The sequence below is a fragment of the Piliocolobus tephrosceles genome, chromosome 2 (genome assembly GCF_002776525.5).
Source record: "Piliocolobus tephrosceles isolate RC106 chromosome 2, ASM277652v3, whole genome shotgun sequence".
Lineage (NCBI taxonomy): Eukaryota > Metazoa > Chordata > Mammalia > Primates > Cercopithecidae > Piliocolobus > Piliocolobus tephrosceles.
The window spans coordinates 192,309,682-192,315,539 of NC_045435.1; the positions used below are offsets into that span (position 1 = coordinate 192,309,682).

Sequence of the window (5,858 nt, forward strand, 5' to 3'; positions counted from 1 at the left end):
GAGGAGGGTTTAATAAAGGGACCAGTACACAGTGTGGTCATGGGAATGCGGGAACCCAGGACTTGCCCCAAAGGGCTGTTACTATCCCTAGGTCTGGGGGAGGCAACGGTGATCAGGACCCAGAAGGCAGAGCCCACACGCGCCTGGAGAGGCTCCTTGGAAGCCCTGTGACCTCTGAACCCAAAAGGCAGAGTCCGCACGCGCCTGGAGAGGCTCCTTGGAAGCCCTGTGACCTGTGATCTAGGGAAGCAGCTCCCTGAGGAAGCCCCTGTAGGAGGAAACCAGGGGAACACACACAACCACCCTCTCCTCCCTGACGGGGATCCCTGTTAGGGACTCCAGCTGGAAGCCAAAGGACACGGGTCTGCTGAGAGGAGAGCAGGGTGGGAGGGGGTGGACCGTGGACCTGGAAGCTCGGACGGAATACATTCGGCCGGTTGTGAGTCTACACAACAGTGGGATGAATGTTACCTGTTGGTTTTGTTTGTTTTGTGTTGAGACAGATCCTTGCTGTGCTGCCCAGGCTGGAGCGCAGTGGCATGATCTTGGCTCGCTGCAACCTCTGCCTCCTGGATTCAACTGATTCTCCTCCCTCAGTCTCCCGAGTAGCTGGGATTACAGGCGCCCGCCACCATGCCGGCTAATTTTTTTTTTTTTCTATTTTTAAGTAGAGATGGGGTTTCACCATGTTGGCCAGGCTGGTCTCGAACTCCTGACCTCAAGTGATCCGCCCACCTCGACCTCCCAAAGTGCTGGGATTACAGGTGTGAGCCACTGCATCTGGCCACCTTCTGTTTGTTTGTTTGTTTTTACATGTTTTCACCATCCATCACATGTTAACTGTTTTAGTTCTATTATACTTTTCTAACATGTTACGGTGCAGTAGCATCTTTGCACCGTATGTTCTTAAAGAGCCCTTCATGACTCATTCTTTGCCTTGCCACTTGTCATACTAGAAATAGAATTTAAATTATTTCCCGAAAGTGTGACCATCCATTTACTTACAGCAAAACCTAGTCACTTTTCTTACTGTTAACATAGCTTCACACAATTTCCCACAGAAATTTTCCCATCACTTTGACTTTTTATTACCTAAAAGAACTTAATATTAGTCTCACTATTGATAGCCTATTATTTTTATACTCTCCTCCAGATAATGTATGCAAGCAACTTAAAGTACAATCTGGACTGAGGACTATTTTAATCATTAGTGTTTAAATGATTAAACTTATTAACTAATGATTAATGATGAGTTAAACTCAAACTGGTGTAGCAGAGGAACTGATCGGCTCATGTTACTAAAAAGTCTGATTTAGGCCAGACGCGGTGGCTCAAGCCTGTAATCCCAGCACTTTGGGAGGCTGAGACGGGCGGATCACGAGGTCAGGAGATCGAGACCATCCTGGCTAACACGGTGAAACCCCGTCTCTACTAAAAAATACAAAAAAGCTAGCCGGGCGAGGTGGCAGGCATCTGTAGTCCCAGCTACTCGGGAGGCTGAGGCAGGAGAATGGCGTAAACCCGGGAGGCGGAGCTTGCAGTGAGCTGAGATCTGGCCACTGCACTCCAGCCTGGGCGACAGAGCAAGACTCCGTCTCAAAAAAAAAAAAAAAAAAAGTCTGATTTAAGGCAAGACTGGATCCGCGCTCAAACAATGCTTTCAGGAATCTGTGTCTCCAGCTCTCAGCCCTGCTCTTCCCTGACTCTACCCGGGTGGCATCAAGGTGCGTTCTGGCAGTTTCAGGCCCATGTCCTGCTAGTTTAGCAATACCAGGGGAAAGACAGCCTCTTTCAAAATAGTGCAGCAAAAGTCCCAGGACGGAATCCCCTTGGTGTGACCTGGGGTCAAACGTCTCTTCTGTAATGAGTTGCTGTGGCTGGCCAATGGGATGTGCGCATTTTTCTGGACTGACTCATATGTCGATTCCTGAAGTTCCACCAAATGACATGGGCTCATGTTTATGGAGAAGCAGGCCCTCAAGAAAAGCAGGTGCTTTCATCAGAAGAGGGGTAGAGGTTGCGCAGAGAAAAATTATGTTCATCTTCTTTCCAACGTTAGTACTGATTCCTTAGAAGAGCTACTGTTTATATGGCCAGGTGCGGTGGCTCACGCCTGTAATCCCAGCACTTTGGGAGGCTGAGGGGGACAGATCACAAAGTCAGGAGATTGAGACCATCCTGGCTAACATGGTGAAACCCCGTCTCTACTAAAAATACAAAAAGAAAAAAAAAAAAAAAAAAAAAAGTAGCCGGGCATGGTGGCCGGCGCCTGTTGTCCCAGCTACTCGGTAGGCTGAGGCAGAATAGCGTGAACCTGGGAGATGGAGCTTGCAGTGAGCCAAGATTGCGCCACTGCACTCCAGCCTGGGCGACAGAGCGAGACTCCGTCTCAAAAACAAAAGAAGAATTACTGTTTATACTTCATCCACAGGAGACCACTGGTCTCCATCCCTCATTCCTGGTTTCTAAGCAACTCCCCATTTACCAGAAAACAGCACTCACAGTCCTAGAATATATGTAGTTGCTTTTAGAAAGTAAAAAGGTTTTTGAAAATGTAAATAGATTACCTATAACAAACACACACGTTTCCCCATAACAGAGTTTCAATAGGATAAAATTCCCTCTTAACGGCCTGGTTGTGTTTTCCTCGAATTGCTTATGTTTCCTGAGGAGTTCATTAAAACAACCAGCTGACTTGTCAAGCTGCATCGCAGTGCAGAGAGCGCTGGATGGAGAGAGAAGCTCTCACTTTAGATCCAGCTCTGCTGCTCACAAAGGGCCTTGTTTGTCCATCAGTAAAAGGAGGTTGGACAAGAATTCCAGAGTCGATTCCAGCAGTAAGAACTTCGAGTTCTATTCTGAAATACGTATCATCGAAGAGATAGGAGGGCAGGAATACCGCTCATTCAGGACAGAGAGGTTAAGGTCCTCAGCCTGCAGCTGTCGGTCAAAGCTGGGAGAAAGAGTTGCAACCCCAAATTTCATAGGCTTAAAGGAGTTTATGCGCATTAAAGGATGCAGTCAACAGAGGGATAAGACAAACCACTAGACGGGAGAGAGCATTTGTGAATCACATCTCTGATAAGGAGTTAATATCCAGAATATATCAAGAACTTTTATAACTCAACAACAACAACATAAACAAATAACCTCACTGAAAAATGGGCAAAGGGATTGTTCTCCGGGCCGGGGGGGCGCACGGGTCCTGGGACTGCAGCCGGCGTCCATTCGCCCGTCTCCTTCTCCCCACACAGGTCAGCTCCGCCGAAGGGGCCGCCAAGGAAGAGCCCAAGAGGAGATGGGCGCTGCTGTCAGCTAAACCTCCTGCCAAAGTGGAAGCGAAGCCGAAAAAGGCAGCAGTGAAGGATAAATCTTCAGACAAAAAAGTGCAAACAAAAGGGAAAAAGGGAGCAAAGGGAAAACAGGCCGAAGTGGCTGACCAAGAAACTAAAGAAGATTTACCCGCAGAAAACAGGGAAACGGAAACTGAGGAGCGTCCAGCCTCTGATGAAGCAGGAGAGAAAGAAGCCACGTCTGATTAATACCATATACCATGGCTCACCAGTAGTGCCTCTCTCCCTTCTTGTACAATCCAGAGGAATATTTTTATCAACTATTTTGTAAATGCAAGTTTTTTAGTAGCTCTAGAAACATTTTTAAGAAGGAGGGAATCCCACCTCATCCCATTTTTTAAGTATAAATGCTTTTTTTTAAGAGGTGAAATCATTTGTTGGTTGTTTATTTTTTGGTACAACCAGAAACTAGTGTGGGATATTGAATTATGGGAGGCTTGGACTGTCTCTGGTGTCAGCTTAACATTCCATAGATGGGGGGTTAGTTTTTATATCCTAGAATACAAAGCATATTAAATGGCAATATGGAGTCAGTCCTGTATTTAATGTCTTGAACATTTTAAATTACTTCTATTCCCGTGTTGTTTTTTAGTAGAACTATTTCCTATAGAAAACCACTCCTTGATCATGGCGCTCCTTGTCAGAATTGTGTGCACTCTGTAACATCTTTAGTTGTGGTAGTCCTGTTTGCCTAGTAACTTTGTTACTGTGTGTGAAAGATTACAGATTTGAATATGTAGTGTACATGCTATTCAGTTGTGAACTGGTGGGCCATATGTAACAGCTAACCAACATGTGAAGATACTGGTACTTGATAGCCTCTTAAGGAAAATTTGCTACCAAATTTTAAGCTGGAAAGTCACTGGAATAACTTCAAAAAGAATTACAATACATGGCTTTTTAGAATTTCGTTACATATGTTAAGAATTGTGTACAAACTGAAATCTCTGTACTGATCCTCAACCAATAAAATCTCAATTATGAAAAAAAATGGGCAAAGGGCTTGAGTAGACAATTCTTCAAAACAGATATACAAATAACTAACAAACCTATGAAAAGATGCTCAACAGCACTAATCATTAGGAAAATGCAAATCAAAATCTTAATGAGATATCGCCTTATACCCATTAGGATGGCTGCTATAAAACACACACACAAGGCTGGGCGTGGTGGCTCATGACTGTAATCCCAGCACTTTGGGAGGCCGAGGCGGGCGGATCATGAGGTTGCAACCTCTGCCTCCCAGGTTCAAGCAATTCTCCTGCTTCAGTCTCCTGAGTAGCTGGGATTACAGGTGTGCATCACCACGCCCAGCTAATTTTTGTGTTTTTAGTAGAGACGGGGGTTTTACGATGTTGGCCAGGCTGGTCTCGAACTCCTGACCTCAAGTGATCTGCCCACCTAGGCCTCCCAGAGTGCTGGGATTACAGGTGCGAGCCACTGTGCCCAGCCTACTACAATTTTTTTTTTTTTTTTTGAGACAGAGTCTCGCTCTGTCACCCAGGCTGGAGTGCTGTGGCCGGATCTCAGCTCACTGCAAGCTCCGCCTCCCGGGTTCACGCCATTCTCCTGCCTCAGCCTCCCAGGTAGCTGGGACTACAGGCGCCGCCACCTCGCCCGGCTAGTTTTTTGTATTTTTTAGTAGAGACGGGGTTTCACCGTGTTAGCCAGGATGGTCTCGATCTCCTGACCTCATGATCCGCCCGTCTCGGCCTCCCAAAGTGCTGGGATTACAGGCTTGAGCCACCACGCCCGGCCTACAATTTTTAAAAGAACTTTAAAGCTGGAAGGAAACTTAGAGATCTTTTAGTCCAAACCCTTTGTTTTACAGAGAGGAAAACTGAGGCCCTAAGTGTTACATTTTTACACAAGAACAGAGCACAGTAGCAGAGATGGAAACTCCATCTCTCTCAGCGCTGCGGTGATATCTTAATTTTACGTATCAGTTTAGCTGGGCCACAGTGCCCAGATATGTGGTGGGGTTTTTTAATAGAAAAAAAATGAACCCATTGACTTTTCGGAGCAGTATGTGGTTAAACATTATTCTGGATGTCTTTGTGAGGATATTTTTGGATAAGATTAATATTTAAATCAGTGGATTTCAAGCAAAGCAGATTTACCCTCCACAATGCGAGTGGGCCCCGTCCAGTCCGCTGAAGGCCTGAAACAAAAAGACGGTGCCCCCTGGAGGAGGAGGAAGTTCTCCATCCTGCTAGCTCACGCTGCAGATTTTGGACTAGCCAACCTCCATAATCTATGTGAACCAATTCCTTAGAAACATCTCTTTCTCTATATACACGTCCTTGAGAATCCTAACATATCTGCCTTTTCTTTTTCTGACCAATTGTGACTTTCAAATAAACATCCCTTGGCCAGGTGTGGTGGCTCACGCCTGTAATTCCAGCACTGTGGAAGGCCGAGGCGGGTGGATAACCTGAGGTCGGGAGTTTGAGACCAGCCTGACCAACATGGAGAAACCCCATCTCTACTAAAAGTCCAAAAAAG

At 46.1% G+C, this 5,858-nt stretch overlaps 1 pseudogene; it reads left to right on the top strand.

Annotated features, from left to right (window-relative positions):
* Positions 1–3,161: 3,161 nt before the first annotated feature.
* On the top strand, positions 3,162–3,542 carry LOC111544239 (annotated as a pseudogene).
* Positions 3,543–5,858: the final 2,316 nt, after the last annotated feature.